The sequence below is a fragment of the Osmerus mordax genome, chromosome 5 (assembly GCF_038355195.1).
Source record: "Osmerus mordax isolate fOsmMor3 chromosome 5, fOsmMor3.pri, whole genome shotgun sequence".
NCBI classification, from domain to species: domain Eukaryota; kingdom Metazoa; phylum Chordata; class Actinopteri; order Osmeriformes; family Osmeridae; genus Osmerus; species Osmerus mordax.
Genome location: NC_090054.1, coordinates 6980015 through 6999460, shown reverse-complemented (window position 1 = coordinate 6999460; position 19446 = coordinate 6980015). Strand labels below are relative to the sequence as shown.

Below are 19446 nucleotides of genomic sequence, written 5' to 3'. Positions count from 1 at the left end.
TCTGTCCTGCTCTGCTGTTTTGGATTTCTTTCGAAGAATAATTGAATGTTCTGATTTATTTTCATACTGTAATAGTTACATGAACATGATGCATATCAATTTATATCTCGTACAGTACATTTAAGATTTTCCTACCATAGCGTATAATTATGCGTAAATGACTGTAACAGTTAAATTTTACACCAAACAATTAAATAATTTTTATATATGTCACTTATCAGTGATGAATGCCCCATATCTTGTCTAACTTTTCCATGAAAAATGCTAACAAAGACGATCACTACTGCTGGCTGTCTTTGTAAGAATGTGACCATAAACATTTCTCATTACTGCTAGTCATCTTGGTATAATATAAATTACAATAAATCGTCAAAAATGTGCCTTACATGAAGAAATCCATACGCAAGTACAGCATGTTCTTGTCGTATGAGTATGATAAAATGCCAGTACAATGGCTCTCCTGGCATCTTGCAATGACTTTAGGGATATCAGATGCGTTCTGGCTGGCGAAGTCACCAACGAATGGATCCTCGATAAAAAGGGAGGATCGAGAACACATCTAGACATTTTAGGCGTTCTTGGTGACTTGCGTTCTTTGGATTGGAACAGTTGGCCTTAAAAGATTACTTCAAACAAGTTCATGAGAACACAAGAACGGAAAATGATGTGGATTGAAACAGCCACAGCTGAGAGATGAACGGATCTTTTCTGTTTCCTTTACTGAGGCTATGAAATTGTCCCAATACGCAGCCACAAGAAAATTAACGAATCAGTCTCTGAAACTACTCGTTACTCCCGAGTCATGCTAAATGAAAGATTTGTTCAAAATAAAAGAATCGTTTACAAACAACACGTCATCACTAATTTCTGGGGAAATCTGCGTTTACACGAAAAAAGCCTTGAATATGGTTCAAGTTATGTGTTATGTTGTTAGTGCAAATCGCATCTTCCGAAAACAGCCTGAAAGGTGTATTCACGGTTTACCAGGTCAAACAAAGAAAAAATCATCCTGTGCACATTGCAATGCCCGAGATTAGCCTATTCATTCTATTTAGTCCACGGATGTAGGCTAAAATTAATGTATGACCAAAATGTACGCCGAACACGCAGGGGCGGACTTACCCATTAGGCAAATTAGGCAACCGCCTGGGGCCCCCAGCTGCCAGGGGCCCCTTGAAAGGCTCCATAAAAATACTATATGATCAATAATAACTATAATAATAATACAAATCGATTCAAAGTCATAACCTTCCCCAAAAGTATCAACAAAGAAAGATACCAACAGAGCGTTTTTTCTATTTGTTTCAATGCAGGCTTCCCCTCCCTACCCATACTACTGTGGACTATTCCATCGATTGCAGCAACTGCGCAGCAAAGCACGTCATATCAGTTGATTAATATGAGACAGTAAAAGAGTGAAGTGAATGCAAAACCAATTTGCTAAATGAAATGGAACTCCCCGAGCGGAGCACAAAAGAGAAAGACAAAAGAGGAGAGTAAACAAGTAGTTACCAAACTGAAACTACAGAGGAAACTGTAACGTTTTTCCCTCTGGCACACATAAACTTAACTTATACACTTCAGTATAGACTCAGGCCAACGACTGACTTCATTCCGTACTGGTTTATTCACCCCAGGCAGGGTTGCCAGGTCTGTGTGACAAAACCAGCCCAATGGCCAATCAAAACTAGCCCAAAACCAGCCCAATGGCCAATAAAACCAGTCCAAAAACCAGCCCAATATCAGAACTCAAAATATGCCCCTGCCAAACCATATACACAGCTTTTAAAGTCCAACAGCATTGCTATCATTGCCAAATTTATTGTAATATCTACAAAGTAACACCAAATGTTTAGTATGCCAGCATTAAAAGCAGTTTTCAGGAGGTTTTCTCAGGAGACTGAGAGCATTAGGCACGTGTGCACACGCACAGTGCGTGTGCACACGTGCCTTTATCCCATGTCAATGTGTGTACGTGCTGATCTGGAGTCAGTTTGGTAGGATTTTGGTATAAATTATTTCATTTAAAATATGGATTTTTAAGGTATTCATGTAATTTGCATGCAAAATAGGTCTACCCGAACCAGCGGACAAAAAATTCAACCCGCGGCAACACTTCAAAAGTAGCCAATTCCGCGTTTCCAACTGACGTCATTACGTCCTTCCTGAAAATACGCCTTGGACTACGGTAAGCACCGTGTGACAACAGTCACAACAGATATTACAGAAACGTCTTTTTTCTCTCCACTAATATCCAATGATGCGGCAGCTAGCGAAAGTGCTGCTCAATTAAGTCTGGTTAGCAACAGCAGCTAGGCTAGCTTGCTGGTAGCACAATTTACCGGGGTCAGTTTCTCCACGCAGGGCTCTAGACTGAGGCCAAATTTTGCATTGTTGCTGACAATGATCGCTTCCAGCAAAGTTTTTTTCAATTAGCCATTCCCCCCTAAATACATTTCAAGCTTATTTACGTTTTTGGGGGCATATATTCAGTTAGCAGATGGTGAATCGCGATTCCATCTGAAATACTGCCAGTGACAATGTTGTTACAATAGCTCGTTTCAAAGGGGGTTCTTAATGAATTAATGTAATATGAGTAGGCTAAATGCTTGAACATATCACTTGAAGGGAAAAACTTAGGTGACATGTCATAGAGGTTTGGACCGTTTTACACCGGATTGCCCAATATCTTCGTTTGATCCAATTTTTCAATTGAGGCTGCTTATCAATATTCCCTCTTGCAGGGGAAATGAGAAGACAACCGTTTCATTCTACAGTTCACGTTTTGCATTTTGAATTGTAAATGAGCAGCAACAAATGAATGCTTTTAAATCTATGCAATCTTCATAAATAATAAGTACGCATTTTTATATAAAATATATTTACAGAAATATCAGTTGTACAAATTACAGTTAATAAACGGACCCATCTGCAACCGACGCTAGCAAGCACACCCTACAATTTCCCCAGAAGTGTTACCCTCTCTATTATTATTATATTAATTATTATATGGATTGAAAAAAGTGAGAATAGGAGTTAAGGGGGCCCCATGCCTGTCTTTGGGCCCCCAAAATAACTAAATCCGCCGCTGCGAACACGCAGAAGGCATGCTTGAAAGTTCACTACTAGGGAAACATTTAAATTAACATTTAAGGGTACTTGACTCGAGACCAAGGCCGAATCCCATTTCTGTCTTACCCCTAGCCCTTGTCCCTCGAAACCGAGTAGTAAGGGCTAGGGGTAAAAACATACCCCTATGAAATGAGACACCACTTGGTTACGGTTACGTCATCATACTTCGTCGCTAGCTGGCTGCTAAAAGAACAAGTTAAATACACAGTGGCAAATCCTATGAGCCAAGGATAAACTAAGTACTTTTTACAGATAAAAATTGCACAAATACATTTCTGAGGAAATGTCTGGTAAAAAAATGCTATCCAAGCCAGGTTAGTTGATCTTACATTGTTAATCATCATCTTAAACATCTTACATTCTTATAGAAGCAGCAAGTGCTTCTATACTCTTTGACTGTAACTCACAGTCCAAAATGGCGGCATCGCTACCTTTATGCCATCTAGAGGCGGTTGTCAAAAACACATCAGAGCTTCGCCTCCTGTCTTCTATACTCTTTGGCCTGACCCCCTATTCACACCGGACGCGTCTGCGGCGCGTTACGCCTGGGACACACTGGCTGCGAAGCGCCCGGAAGCACCACGATCGGCTACGAATGGCGCGAGGCTGTTCACACCAGATGCACATTTCTCTGCGTGGGTCATCAAGCCTTTTAACCTCCTCTGACTTTCCTTTTTCACATGTAACACTGACATGGTACATAAACATGGCATAGGCTATATTTAGGAAACGTGTTATTCCAACAGCCGTCGCAACAGCATCCCAACATAACATGGTAACAGTTGTCTTTTTTGCCGTAGTCTTTGTAAAATACGTGCTGTGGTCCATGTAGGCCTATAAGATACTTCTCAACTTCGATGATTAACTAGAAGATTGTGTTGTCAATCTTCCCAAATGTCTCCGTTGGTTTGTGATGTAACCGTGATGTAGGGTTTCTGTGTCTCCTGCTTGATTGTATACTATAACAGATTGTCTATCTCAACCTTAAACACACTGTTTAGAAACAACTGACAAATATGTTGGCTATGTTGACAGTCAACGCAATCATCAATCAAGGTTTTTTATTAAAAAAAAAATACATTTTGAGAATTGATTGGATATATTTATTTTATGTATTGGGCTATGTTAAACTCTCTCCAATCTGCAGATTGATAATAGGCCTACAACCAAAACTCAACTAAACTTAGTCTTTCCGTTGGTGAAGAGGCAGACTAAAACACTTTCTTCAACAATAGTAGGCTATTGCAGTCTGTCAATAAAGGCAAATATTTAATTCAATTGTACTGTTTGGTCCGGATTTCAGCATTGGCGAAACTGAAGGTGTCAGAATAAATACAAAACATGCATCAAAGTTGCAGTGCGCACTGTGTCGTCATTAGAACCCATGCAGTTGCTCTCGAGAAAATGCGCTCGGCTACACAGCCAACAGTTCTCAAATCGATCTCACGGTACTTTGATAGCATACGTCACAGTGACATAGCCTCGGCGCCTAACCAGCATTGACTGCTTCAAGTCAGCCAGCTGCTGTCGGCACCGCTGGCGCATGAAGTCGAATACACCTATTGACTTGAGACGGAGCTGATGCCACGTCACTGTGACATAATGCCATCAAAGTATTGCGAGAGCGATTTGATAGCAGCCGGCTGGGTCAGCTAGCGTAGCATCTCCAGAGTGGCTGCACAAGCTCTGGTGACGACACAGCTATTTCATATTGACCGGATTCACACATGACAACCATGATATGTGTTTTGTGTTTATTCTGACACCTTCGTTTTTGCTTATGCTCAAATCCGGACCAAACAGCACTAAACGATCAATCATTAAGATTGGACTGGCACTAATGATTGGACGGCATTCGGACCAAATGTAAAGATTGGACGGGCTACTTGTCTGTCTACCCCCCCCCCCCCCCCTTTAAAGCCACTCTGGGGTTAGGGTTAGTTTTTATTTGTCGCTGATGTTTGATGGTCTTCTGTTGTCAGTGGAACACTGTAGTAACATGAGTGTTGGTGAACTGACTCATCAGCTTGAGGATCAGGTGACCTTGAGGCTGACACTCTGCCTCAGCTGAAGACAAGCCATCAAGTATTGATGAAGAGCAGGTCTGACTGGTATTCAGCTCTCTATTCTTTCTGAGAACCTTGGCTTATAGTGATATGCCCCTGTCTTGTATGCTCTGAACAGCAACCTCAATACAGATAAAAGTACAGTGTTGACCCCCTCTCTCCCATTTCTACCCCCTCTCTCCCTTCTCTTCCTCTCTCACATTACTCCCTTTCTCGTTCCTAACCCCCTAACCTCCTTAGTGTACCAGTCAGGCTCCCTGAGTTTCTATTGATCAAACAGGGATTGATGGTCCCCGGTGGCTGATTTAGCGCCCCCCATGGCCCCCCCTCTAAAACCAGCCAGGCTCTGAGTAAATTAATGGCTGCTTACTCTTCTGCTCCTCCACCTCCTCTTTGACTTCCCTCCTCTTTCCTTCCACCTCTCTCCTCCTTGCCACCCCATCTTACTGCTCCTAGCTTTATGGCCATGTTTCTCAGCATTTAAAACATCTCCACTTCATCTTCACAGATCCCAGTGTTTCCCCTACCATTATATTAGAGGGGCGCCCCGCCCCCCCCTCCCCCCCCCCCCTCCCTGAGAAGAGCTTTCACTGGTGTTCGCGCGTCTATGTTGCTTTAGTGTATCTGCGCCTCGTCCATTACTGTTTACAACGTTAGCAGTACTACTTGGTTGGCGTTGCCTTCTCAGCGTGAGAAATACAATGTGTGGCGTGAGAGTGTGTGAACTGGTTGAAATGTGTGTGTCTCACGGCCAATGCGTGAGAGTTGGCAGTCCTGTGTTACTGGGACGTTTCTGCATCCCTAATAACTCTACTACAATAATTATAAGCTACCCGACCAGTGGTGTTTTTATATGTAAAAGGTTGGTGGGGCACAAACCAATTCAAAATATAGGATACATACCAGTAAAGCTACAAAAATCACTCTTGCTACTGATGTGTTTATTTAACACATCAACAAACAGCGTGTCTCCACAAAACACTTTTAACGACAGAGCGGCTTGCTTCTATCAGGTGTTATCGTCAGACCCCCACCCCTCGGCTTGAGGAAACGGCCCTGGTGGATGTAGGTGGTTTTGCATTTCCGATTTGCTACCCGACTCGTCCGGTCGTTTTTATTCTATTAACTCCAGTCAACATATCCAAAACTATCTCCCCCCAAATAATTTGTTCGATTCTCGAACCTGGCTCATACTACTAGCTTTTTCATTGAATAATTGTTCCTGATTTTTGCAAAGTTTTAAACCAATCCGAAATGGGTAAACTAGCACCCTATTTATTTGCTTACGTCAAGAAAAGTTGCCTGGAAATGTGCTCGCAGATACGAACCAAGCCCCCACCCCTCGCCCCGCGGATACTAAACAGGGCACGAGCACAAAGGTTCACATTGGCCGATAGCCGATTTACCTGGAGCTGAAAGAAATGGCTTCAGTTGCCTGCCCTGTTGCAGCAAGTTTAGCAAATGGTTGTCACACATACATGAAATGTTGTTAATATAGTTTATTCCCGTTATTTTAAAACAGATTTGATTTTTCGTAAAAACGTTCATGACATGATGGCAAATATTATATTATGTTAAGCGTGAGCATAGATTGTTGACATGTCTATCTGGAGCAAAGACGAAGATTAATACTTTAACTGATAACCACAATAGGAAATGATATATATTTAAATAATATTAGTCTTGCCTTCAGAAGCTTTTGTTAAACACACTCATTATTCTTTTTTTGATCGTTTCATCAAGCCAGACTGCTTTTGTGGGACAATGAAGGTCTTCAGTGACTCTGTTTCACCCCCACTTATATCTGATGGAAACGTCTTGTATATAGTTCTGTTAATATGCCCCTTTCAAAGGCACATGTTCAATAAAGTAGACTAATAAAGTAGAGCTAGTTGCAAGCGTGCATGAGGTCTCGGAGCTAGGGAAAAAAAGAGCCACTGTTTAAAGCTAGACCGGAAGAGTCGGAAGTGGAAAGATGGCGCGGTCCAGTTTCGTACTCTCGCTTGCCTCACTGCGCACTTTTCATAGAAATTAATGGGGACGCCATCTTGGAAGACAAAAGTTGCTTCCTCTAGTTATATTAACTCTGTTCCAATCCAAAGAACACAAGTCACCAAGAATGCCAAAAATACCCGGAAATGTTCCTGATCCGCCCCTTTTATCAAGGATGCATTGGATGGTGACTTGACCAGCGAGAATCCTTCTGATTTCCCAGAAGTCCTTGCGGACTTGCAAGACCATTCTCGCAAGGACGCTTGCAAGAACGTTCTTCAAAAGAATGTACTTGCGTTCTCAGCGTTCTTTGTATTGATCAACAGCCACTGTTTAAAGCTAGACCGGAAGAGTCAGAAGTGGAAACTTCCCACGCGGTCCAGTTTCGTTCTCTCGCTTGCCTCACTGCGCCACTGAGCACTTTTCATAGAAATGAATGGGGACGCCATCTTGGAAGACCAAAGTTCTTCCTCTAGTAATATTAACTCTATGATACAAACAGTAAACAAGCACAAAAGGGAGCATTAGCCGATCTTCGTTTTACCTGAGCTGAATGAGCACAAGGATAAAAGGCTTGATAATCTACAGTTCGCTGTAGCCAGTTATACAAATGGTTGCACACATACATGACAGTTGTTTATAGAGTTTATGTCCGTTATTTTTAAGCAGATTTAACAATTTTGTAATGAACGTTATTATGTTCATGGCATGACAAATCTAACTAGAAAAAGGCTGTTCCTGCGAAACAGCAGTGAAAATTCTGAAAACCTAAATGGGGATAGCTGACCATGCTAAAAAAGCTGAAAATAGTAAACATTTTGTAGAAAGTTATAAGCTGAAGCTTCAAAGCAACCGAAAGGTATTTTTTAAAGGGGCTGGAGCAGCATTCCAACAATGATTTGAAAGGATTTACCACTATTTTAAAGGGAGAATAATTAGCACAAAAACCTTAATATTTTAAAAAGTATAAAAGTGAGAAATGAGAAAATACCCGCAAGCTGAAATGAATTTCAAAAATGTGTGAGTCACACACAAGAGGCAGTGTGGAAGCTGAACTGCATCATCTAACAAAGCTAAGAGCTAAAATAGCCTAAAATGCGGGAGAAGCTGAAAGCTGAACTGTTAAACAGAAGAAGAAGTAGGCTTATGCTTTATTGTGAGCTTATGCTGCTGTATGTGAATATGTAACGCTGTGTTTTACGAAATGTCTTGTCTTATCTGTTGTGCCTGTGCTTTATATATGTTTCACTGTGGGAGAGTGGGAAACGTCATATCGATTCCTTTTTATGTCTTGACGTGAAGAAATTGACAATAAAGCTACTTGAAACTTTAACTGTGCTTCAGACTGCATAGCCTTGAGGTTTTTTGCGTCAGGTATAGGCTACATTTTTATACAGTATAGGCGATGCAGAAAACATTGGCAAAGCCGCAGCATGAGTTGCTGTAAGAAAAGTGTACTTGGCGCTTAACCAGCTGATGAATCAATTCATCATATTCCCTGGCCATGTCCCAGTCAATGAAATCAAAGAGGGATTTACACAAAGGCCTACATGCATATACCCAGCTAACACAGTTACGTTGCCCTTACGTTGCCGCAACGTCACTCGATGACCAAACATACGTTGCCGCAACGTCTTTGGCAAAGGGACAGATGCGGGACCGTGCATCTGTGGGACGCCAGAACGTAACCGCAACGTAATCTTGTGACGTTGCCAGTCCGTAACCGCGACGTCGTGGCAACGTTATTTTCCGACGTTGCCAGTCTGTAACCGCGACCTCCTAGCAACGTCATTTTCCGAGGTTACCAGTCCGTAACTGCGACCTCCTAGCAACGTAATTTTGTGACGTTGCCAGTCCGTAACTGCAACGTTAACGAAGTAACCTATATTTCTCAATTCTACTGCTTATATTGGGGCGGTTCATATGCAGACCTCATTTGCCCAAAATGCTACTTGTTCTTGTATAATAGGCTACATGGTAGCCAACTTTAGTTGGTGCCAAACAGTGAATTAAAATCTTCTGCCAGTCCCCGCTACAGGTCCTGTCTGTTGGCCCTGACAATGAAGCACAAAATAAGTTAGTGTTCTATCAACATAATTGCATGTGTAAAAAGGCACTATACAAGTCATAAAAAAATCACATCTAAAATAATATACATCATCAAAAAAATATGTGATTCTAGATTTTTGTCACATAGCCATGTGAAAGGTTAGATATGGAAGCTGCAATCATGATTCATTCACCTGGCTTGTTTTGAATGGGCTGCCGGGGTGTGTTTGAGTGTCTCCTCTATGAGGAGCTCCACAGCTTTCTCTCCCAGTCCCGTCTTCCACTTCATCACAGCGTCTGGAATTAGAAGTCATGAACTTATTGTCAGCACCAATGTGAACGTTGAACGCTGCGTGTAAGCCATAGTTCATGGCATCTCCAAACACTTACCACTCTCTTTCGCAACTCCAGCACCTTAAGGCGCTCCTCAAGGTCTTGGAGTTCAGCCTGTGTTTGGGCCACCTGTAGGTCCATCACTGGTACCTCTTCAGTGTGTCTGCCCTGTAGTCGCCTGAATAGGAGAGCCTCTCGCTGGTTCTCCTCCAATGTCTCCATCTTCCGGAGCATAACCTGTAATGTGTCTGTCATTAAAGACAAGTAAAACAAGTTTACAAGAGTTAGCATGATTGGCATACACTGTGGTTCTTCTAGATAGGCTGTAACATTGATGTAAATAACAAATGTTACCTTGAATGGTTGTATACAAAGCATATATTTTTTTCAGTGTCTTATATTTGCACTTGCCTGGCTGCCAGCTGTTTTCCTGGGCCCCCAATTGGTTCACCTCCACCAGACCAGAGTTGACATCTAGGGGTATGGAATCTGGTGATGCAAAAGTTTTAAGTCATGCTTTTGCTTCAAAACATAGCCTTTAGGTTGCCATGGCTCATACAATTATTGTCACTGTTTTAAACTGTCATTCATTACTTTACCATCATTTCCCAGGGACACAATGCTAGGCCGTGTGACGATGGTAGGAAAATCTGTACAGAAATTAAAATGGAATGTAGTTTATGTACATAGTTATAGCATATTGATATTAAAGGAGTATCATTGCACATATGTGATCGTTCGAAAGCAGGGACCCACATCGTAGCGTCGCACATGTGTGATTCTGAACATTCCAACCGACTGTTTTCCGATAGACAAAAACTATATGACAAACGCTATATAGTATGGCTTCAAAATTTACAATTAGTAGGTTAACAAGTAACACTAGCAGGTAGTAGCATTGCTACGAGTATTATGCTAGGTTGCTAGGTAACGGAAGCTAATTAAAGCTACCTAGCTGCCGTTTTGGAAAAATAACTGGTGGAAGCGTCGGAAATATTTAGAACTCACGCATCTAAAGGTTAAAACGAATAAACTTATCCAAAAACAGATGTCATGTACAAATTTGAAAAATTAGTGATATGATACTTTTACAGACGCCATTGCTGTGCATGCCATGACCGACTGTGATTAAAACGTGATCAGCCACGCAAGCTTCAGTCTTTGAAAATTCCGGGCTAAATAAACTATTTTGGGACAAGGTTTTTTAACAGTTCTGAACGTTTATTTTCACTGATTCTTTTGTGGGTGATTTGTGAGACGCTAAACTTTGATAACATGTAGGCCTATGCATTTTCAGTATTTCAACATAACTTTCTGGAGGTTTTAAGCTCTACTGTACTGTAGCTAGCGAAATCCTAACGTAAACAATGTGAATCTGATAGCACAAACAGGCTAAATGGCCTAAATTTCAAACATACACGTATTAGCACACCCCATCCAATTTCGGAAAATGTTTATATATTTAAACTATTTCTGTAAAGAAACTCACCTTTGAAGTCGCTAATTTCCAGTTGAAATCCAATGCGTACAAGACGGTGTTGAACCCCTGCAAAATCTCTTCTGAACCCCCAGTTTCAGCGTTGAAATGGGCATGCGCAAAATTGTTGCTCAGGGGCAGACTGAGGGGCAGGTTTGCTAAGGAAGAATTGTAATATTCTGTGATGACTTGTCTTTGGAAATGAAACTCTTAAGAGTCGCTTACCTTTTGGTCACATTTAACAATTTTGTATCACAAAAATTATTGGAGCACAAATATGCATTGTGTGTCATACAGCTTTGGTGTGCTATACAAAGAATGTTTGCTTAATCATGTTACACATCACACATTGATTGCTTTTGTACATGTTTATAGTAAAGAATGAAAGACTTAAATTATATTCCAAATTCAGTCTTTATTTATTAAAGATATGTTTCTGCATATGAGAAAATTTATGACCAATGACATGCTGGGGCTGAGCTGCACATGAATTACATGCATTGTCTACATTTATACGTGCTGGGTGCAACATTTAATATTGTGTGTGATTGAAATTCATGTAGACTATGGCTACATTGCAAAAGTGTCAGAACTGAGAGCAGTCCAGTGTGATCTCTCCATCTCTGGATAAACCACTATATCGCACTCGAGATCCGTTGTCCTGCGACCAAAGAGCGACTTAACCGCAACTTAACCCATGGTACCAAAATTAATGTATCCAGCCGACCAAGGTACAACGTCACGGCAACGTTGTCCACGGGACCATAAAAATAACGTAACCAGCCGACCAAGGTACGACGTCGCAGCAACGTTGTCCACGGGTCTAAAAAGAAGGTAACCAGCAGACCAAGGTACAACGTCGCGGCAACGTTGTCCAAGGGACCAAAAAAAAACGTAACCAGCCGACCAAGGTACGACGTCGCGGCGACGTCGTGGCAACGTTGACCAACTGGCAACATTCCCTGGCAACATTCCCTTTATAACGTTGCTACGACGTTGCCAGAAGGTAACGTCGCGGGTTACCAACTGAGCACTTACTGGCAACTGCCGCAACGTCATGTGTTAGCTGGGTACGCATATATAGTACATGATATAAGCTCAGTAGCCTACATATATCCTCATAATTGTCTATGAATTCGTATACTCTTTGGCCTTGTTTTTATCTAGCCTACTTATTCTGAAAGAGTTGAGATCATTATTTTAAAATAATTCGCTAGCAAGATCTCATTCGATTATTAAATTCCATTAAGCCTATATGAGCAGGCACATTTAAAGAAATGTGATCTGATTGATTGGGGTAATGAGGCACTTAAGATGAGCCTATACATTTCCCCAAAACCTTCGCATTTAGCTTATCGGCAATTTTTTGCCAAACTGCTGGTCTTGCTCTGGCAGCGGTGGCGGTGTTTGACTTAGCCATGATAATATGCTTATTGTCTTCGTAGAGACTCATTATAATAGTTTGCTCGGATAGCGAGAATAGCCTATCACCGCTCTCTCTTTCGTCTTTTCCGCCATCATACCGTTAGAAAATCACGGTTTTGGTGATCGACCTTTCCTGCCTTTTGAAGTAGGACATGCACGTGCAATTTCCCTGATAAGTTTAGCCTGATTGAAATTAACCACATGATTTGGATGCGGATCGCTAATGTTAATGGGCTAAAGGGACAATTGATTAATTTAGCTTCAACCCCTACGACGAACGGGCCCCTGAACGTATACGTCTGTTGGATTCAGAGGACAACTGTCTACGACCAGCACAAAATTAGCTATCTATTGATCCAAAAATGAAGCATGAAGAGCGAAAATTGTGGCAATGCTGGCAAACTAGAAATATTTTTTCAACGACATCCGAAGCTCCCCTCCACTCTAAAGGCCGATTTATACACAAGTTTACGTGCCAAATCCCAGGGGTTCCGCCATAACTCTACACAAATGCACTTAATTTCCGCCGGAAGTGGTTTGCACAGCGTCTGCCGGTGTAAACACAGTGATGTCGATGCTAGCTTGGGATCACGGTTCTACTACATTGACTGGAGATGGCGTTATTCAGTGCAGAACTGGGAGGATAACATGACGATGAGAAAAGCCTGCCAAAGCAAATTCCTTGTCTGTGCAAACTTTCATGGCGAATAAATCCCATTCTGATGATATAACATTAGCTATCGTGGGCTTTGTTTGTCACATATCCAAAACAATCAACTGCCTTAGCAAAATACCGGTAGCAATGTTAGTGTATGACAACTTCTTCATAATTAACTCTAACAGTGTTGTCAGCTTCATAGCTAAAGTTGCTGAACTTACCCTCAGATTCAAGTCTGCGTTTCTTTATTGGGTAGGGAGAACAAACTTTCTGCTCTCAATGTAATCAAAACAGAGAGTTCCAAGCGTCAACAAATGCTAAACTTAACTTATTGCTCATTTAACATTGTGATATAAAACACAATTGTGAGATTTAATGTACAATACGATGTACGCTGATATTATTAGTACGTTTACTTTCGAAAACAGTCAATTTTACCTTGTTGACTGAGGCGTTAGCATAATTAGCCTCTGTTGGACGACATATTTACATTTAGTCATTTAGCAGACGCTCTTATCCAGAGCGACTTACAGTAAGTACAGGGACATTCCCCCGAGGCAAGTAGGGTGAAGTGCCTTGCCCAAGGACACAACGTCAGTTGGCATGACCGGGAATCGAACTCGCAACCTTCGGATTACTAGCCCGACTCCCTCACCGCTCAGCCAACTGACTCCCCATATACGATATAGCGGTCGTCTGTGATACATCCGTTTTCAATCGTTAAAATAATAAGCATGGCTCACAAATCAATGAACGTTTTATGATTTATTATGACATTAGTTATATTAGTAGTAAACCATTAATCACATTCTGGGTGGAGGCAGTGGTCCGCTGGGTGAATTGACGCCTCTTTGGCTGGGGAGGGCGATTGTATCCCAACCACAGCTCTGGGAAATGATTATCCTTGGTTGGTTTTTGGTCAACAAAGTGATAGGAACAAACAAAAAACGTTGCGGGGTGGTTTCTTTAGATTCAATGCCTTCAGCCACGTCCTTGATTCCGAGTCGGTATCAGGCTTGCGAAAAAATGTAAACAATGGAGCGCATGGACATTGCCTCTTCGTAGCTGGTTTGTGGTCGTAGCACTCTCTATCTAACCACTCGTTCAGGTGCTTTCTCGAGTGTTTGCAACCAACTACCACACACGTCGAACCACTTTTCTTCGTGTTGTAAATTTTATATCCTCTTTGTCACTGCGATATCAGTGCTTTATCGGCACAACGGAGCTAGCTAGCAAAACAAACCCAGCCCGCCAGAACGGAAGTGGATTGCATCGGGGGAGGAATTTAGGATGTAGAGCGGAAACGGCTCAAAAACTTGTGTATACTTCTACGTTTTTACGGAGACGGACACAGGGAACGCCCTCTCCGACGAGGAATTCCCTCTCCGAGCACCTCCTGATTTTCCTGACTATCCGTCTGTCCGTCCGTCATTTTACGGATACCCCTTGGCTGTGATTGGTCCGTTTTAAGAACCGCTTGCGTCAGGGGCGGGGGCGGGGTTGCTGTGATAAACAGGACGAACAGAATCCTTTGACCGCCATTGCTGTACGTTTTTACAATTCATATTTCAGCTTAACAGTACATGTAAATCAGCATCTGAATTAAGATGTGACGAGAAATGGGCAGTGTAGTTTCTGAAAATGTGCGTATTTTATTGATGAAACGGCTAATTTGTACATTTGCTCCGACTTCTCGATAACCTAGGTAAATAAACACTCGACGACGACTTACAAAAAACCGTTGCGCCACCTACTCTTCTGGCGGTAAATTGTTTTCAGCACCCACAGCCTTCGGAGTACTATAAATTCAACCAATCCGTCCGACTGCGTCCGTCCGTCTGTCCGTAACGGAGTCAGAGAAGTATAATTCGGCCTTTAAGCGTTTCAGTCTGCACTCTAGGCATTCATGTACACACCCATGTAAATCTCAGAAACGGTTTGAAAAAGTCATGAAACATACAGTGATATTGAAAAAAGTTGAATAGGTATCAAAAAGCTGAATTTGTAAAAAATAGTTTTGGGTTTTGTCAACATTTTAAAGTTTAAATGGTGGATGTAGCTGAAAGATTGAGGAAGAAAAAGGATTTGAAAGTTGAATAAGTTTCAGAGGATTGAGAGGACTTGAAAAAAAAACTCAATTGGAAAACTATAAATACATAATAAAAATATTATGAATATTGATTTATATTCATTTTAATTCAAGCATAAGAGGTACAAAGCTGAAAAGTCATAGCAGGAATGGCCTGAAACTGCTGAATTTTTTGATAGCTGAACAGTTTTAATAGCTGAAGATTTGAAGGCGCTGAAACGTGCCACAGAAGAAATAGAAGGAGTTGCTTGCTTATTGTTGGAATGCTGCTTCAGCATTCCAACAATAAAGAGAAACAGGAAAACAATAGTGACAATGCTTAACAGCATTCTCACAATTATAGCCTAATATAGTTAGTGACAGTGCCAGTCCTTCCTACAGGCGACATAGGCAGCCGCCTAGGGCGGCATGAAGAGGGGGGCGGCAATTTCCCAAGTGCATACATTAATTAACCCTCCCGCACTACCAGCACAATGATGGCATTAACAGTAAGCTAGCTATTGTGTAGCATCCGAGGTATAAGGCCTGAATATACGTAATTGTTTAACTACAGAGGTAGCAAAACTGTGCTTCAAATCTATGATACTCCCCCAGTTAACATACTGCTTGACTAGTTGGGCCCAAGCTTGCTGTACAACATTAAAACCTATTCAGTCTGTCTACAAACAGGCTCTCAAAGTGCTTGATAGAAAGCCCAACAGCCATCATCACTTACAGTTAGGTCCATAAGTATTTGGACATTGACACAATTTTCATCATTTTGGCTCTGTATACCACCACAATGGATTTGAAATGAAACTATCAAGATGTGCTTTAAGTGCAGACTTTCAGCTTTAATTTCAGGGTATTTACATCCAAATCAGGTGAACGGTGTAGGAATGACAACACATTTGATATGTGGCCCCCCCCTTTTTAAGGGACCAAAAGTAATTGGACAATTGGCTGCTCAGCTGTTCCATGGCCAGGTGTATGTTATTCCCTCATAAAGGGAGTTCGTTATTTCATTGACAAGGAGCAGATAAAAGGTCTAGAGTTCATTTCAAGTATGGTATTTGTGTTTGGAATCTGTTGCTGTCAACTCTCAATATGAAGTCCAAAGAGCTGTCACCATCAGTGAAGCAAGCCATCGTTAGGCTGAAAAATCAAAACAAACCTATCAGAGAGATAGCAAAAACATTAGGTGGGGCCAAATCAACTGTTTGGTACATTATTAAAAAGAAAGAACGCACTGGTGAGCTCAGCAACACCAAAAGACCCGGAAGACCACGGAAAACAACAGTGGTGGATGACAGAAGAATTCTTTCCCTGGTGAAGAAAAACCCCTTCACAACAGTTGGCCAGATCAAGAACACTCTCCAGGAGGTAGGCGTATCTGTGTCAAAGTCAACAATTAAGAAAAGACTTAACCAGAGTAAATACAGAGGGTTCACCACAAGATGTAAACCATTGGTGAGTCTCAAAAACAGGAACACCAGATTAGAGTTTGCCAAAAAACATCTAAAAGAGCCGTACAGTTCTGGAACAACATCCTATGGACAGATGAGACCAAGATCAACTTGTACCAGAATGATGGGAAGAGAAGAGTATGGAGAAGGGAAGGAACTGCTCATGATCCAAAGCATACCACCTCATCAGTGAAGCATGGTGGAGGTAGTGTTATGGCGTGGGCATGTATGGCTGCCAATGGAACTGGTTCCCTTGTATTTATCGATGATGTGACTGCTGACAAAAGCAGTAGGATGAATTCTGAAGTGTTTCAGGCAATATTATGTGCTCAGATTCAGCCAAATGCTTCAGAACTCATAGGACGGCGCTTCACAGTGCAGATGCACGATGACCCGAAGCATACTGCGAAAGCAACCAAAGAGTTTTTTAAGGCAAAGGAGTGGAATGTTCTGCAATGGCCAAGTCAATCACCTGACCTAAATCCAATTGAGCATGCATTTCACTTGCTAAAGACAAAACTGAAGGGAAAATGCCCCAAGAACAAGCAGGAACTGAAGACAGTTGCAGTAGAGGCCTGGCAGAGCATCACCAGGGACGAAACCCAGCGTCTGGTGATGGGTTCCAGACTTCAGGCTGTCATTGACTGCGAAGGATTTGCAACCAAGTATTAAAAGTGACAATTAGATTTATGATTGTTAGTTTGTCCAATTATTTTTGGTCCCTTAAAAAAAAGGGGGGGGGGGGGGGGCACATATAAAATGTGTTGTAATTCCTACACCGTTCACATGATTTGGATGTAAATACCCTGAAATTAAAGCTGAAAGTCTGCACTTAAAGCACATCTTCATTGTTTCATTTCAAATCCATTGTGGTGGTATACAGAGCCAAAATGATGAAAATTGTGTCAATGTCCAAATACTTATGGACCTAACTGTACATCCTCATAAAGCCTGAGCTCCTGAGTTGGGAAAATCTACTGATGCATGCATATGTAAACATATGGCAGCAGAACCACAAGGTCTGCCATGAGAGGCGACTGTATAGTTCCATTAAGGAATAGCACTTTTAGTAAATCCGCTTTCTCTGTGAGAGCTTCCCATGTCTGGAATACACTGCCATCAGACACACATAACTGCACCACCTTTCATACTTTAACCAAAAACATGAAGACATGGCTAAAGGTCAACCAGATTTGTGAACATAATCCCTAGCTGTGTATTGCCGCTTTCCATGTTGTCTGTAGCTTGTGAGGTGTGGAAACCCTTTGTTGCTTTTATGTATATTGTCTTGTTGCTTTTGTTCTATGTTTCTCTATCTGTGTGCTATGTCTTGCTTGTCCTACGTTGCCTTGCGTGTGATCATTGTTTAATGATTGTTTGTATTGTAACTGTTTTTAATAACCTGCCCAGGGACTGCGGTTGAAAATTAGCTGGCTGGCTGAAACTGGCACTTTTACTGAAAAGTTGATTAATGTGCACTGTCCCTGTGAAAATAAACGAAATAAACTAAAAAAATTGTATTGGACAAAAACTCATAGAACTGGTAACTCTTGGAGATAAACAACAACCTCCGTTTATTACTTTCTCCCCAACCACACTTTCTCTCCCGCCCGTCGCTCTCTCTAAGCCACACTGTCCTTAACAACACATTGTAAACAACAACTAACACTATATATTTCAACTCTACAATAGTAAAGCAACACATCATCATCATAATAGTAACATATAGGTCTATTTAACTTAGCTTTCTTTGCCAACTAGAACAACGAAGGAGCCAGATAGGCTATTCAAGTTTACAGTTTCTTTAAAGGCCATATGGCATGTTAAACACTACTGTTGATTAATTTGTACATGAAGCACTCAAGATATGTATATAATTTAAAATATCTCCAAATGGTGTCTCCAAATGGTGTCTCCAAATGGTGTCTCCAAATGGTGTTAAAGACCAGTTTTTGTCGTTTTTGGTGTTAGCATTAGCATATTAGCGCAAATCGGTGACGACTCCCCAACGTGAAGCGATGACTTCACGTTGGGGAGTCGTGGAGGAGAGAAGCCTCAGCCTAGTACTAGAACTATGACGACTGACTGGGATGAAGAAGAGGTGGTAAAAACCACTAATGTGTATGATGGCCCGCAGCCGTATAATTTCGACATGAGAGGGCAAATGAGGAATTGCCGAGACCTGATGGCCATCAAAGCCAATTAAATGGATGGTCCGAGGAGAATGAGTGGAGAGTTGGTGAAGTGTCCTGGTGAGTTGCTATCATTTAGCAATGCAGCAACGATCTCTGGAGCTAGTCTACGAACAGCAGTGCACATATACAATTTTGTTTTACTGTCAGTGAATAGCACCGAGTGAACATCAACGTTTTCTTTATATCTAGTGACAGTGATCATTCAGGGCCTGACATTACATTTTTGAGGCACTTGTCCTTTGGACAAGTAGTCCTACATTTACGTTTCACTTTTCCATCCTGCATACTAAAATAGCGACGCCAACTAGAACATTTGCCTGACACACACAAATTCAAATTGCACATCACCGGTACTCGGTGGCTGCAGTAGGCCAAATATACGGTGGCCGACATGTGCAAACTCGCTGCAAATTAAGAAAACACATGCAAATAGACAAAACACAAGCAAATTAAGAAAACATCTTCATGAATTTGACAACACATGCGCAGCATTCAGCAAACACGCTGCAAATACACACAATACAACCAAATACATAAACGCGCTGCAAATACATAAACGCATTGCAAAAGCACGCAAACCAAAAA

At 41.6% G+C, this 19446-nt stretch overlaps 1 protein-coding gene and 1 long non-coding RNA gene across 5 annotated transcripts in view; one reads left to right on the top strand and one right to left on the bottom strand.

The window, feature by feature from the left end:
* cdh23 (cadherin-related 23) overlaps positions 1-19446 on the top strand; it is a 361974-nt gene that overhangs the window by 36152 nt on the left and 306376 nt on the right. The gene's annotated exons all lie outside the window — the stretch shown is intronic.
* Positions 9185-10204, bottom strand: LOC136943632 (uncharacterized). Of its 2 annotated transcripts, XR_010876699.1 has the most exons (5): positions 10172-10204; positions 9984-10061; positions 9630-9820; positions 9434-9536; positions 9185-9244 (listed from the first exon to the last, which is right to left on the bottom strand). It is a non-coding gene; the product is annotated as an uncharacterized lncRNA (long non-coding RNA). The 2 variants fall into 2 exon arrangements; XR_010876698.1 differs by lacking the exon at positions 10172-10204 and having other exon boundaries at positions 9984-10124.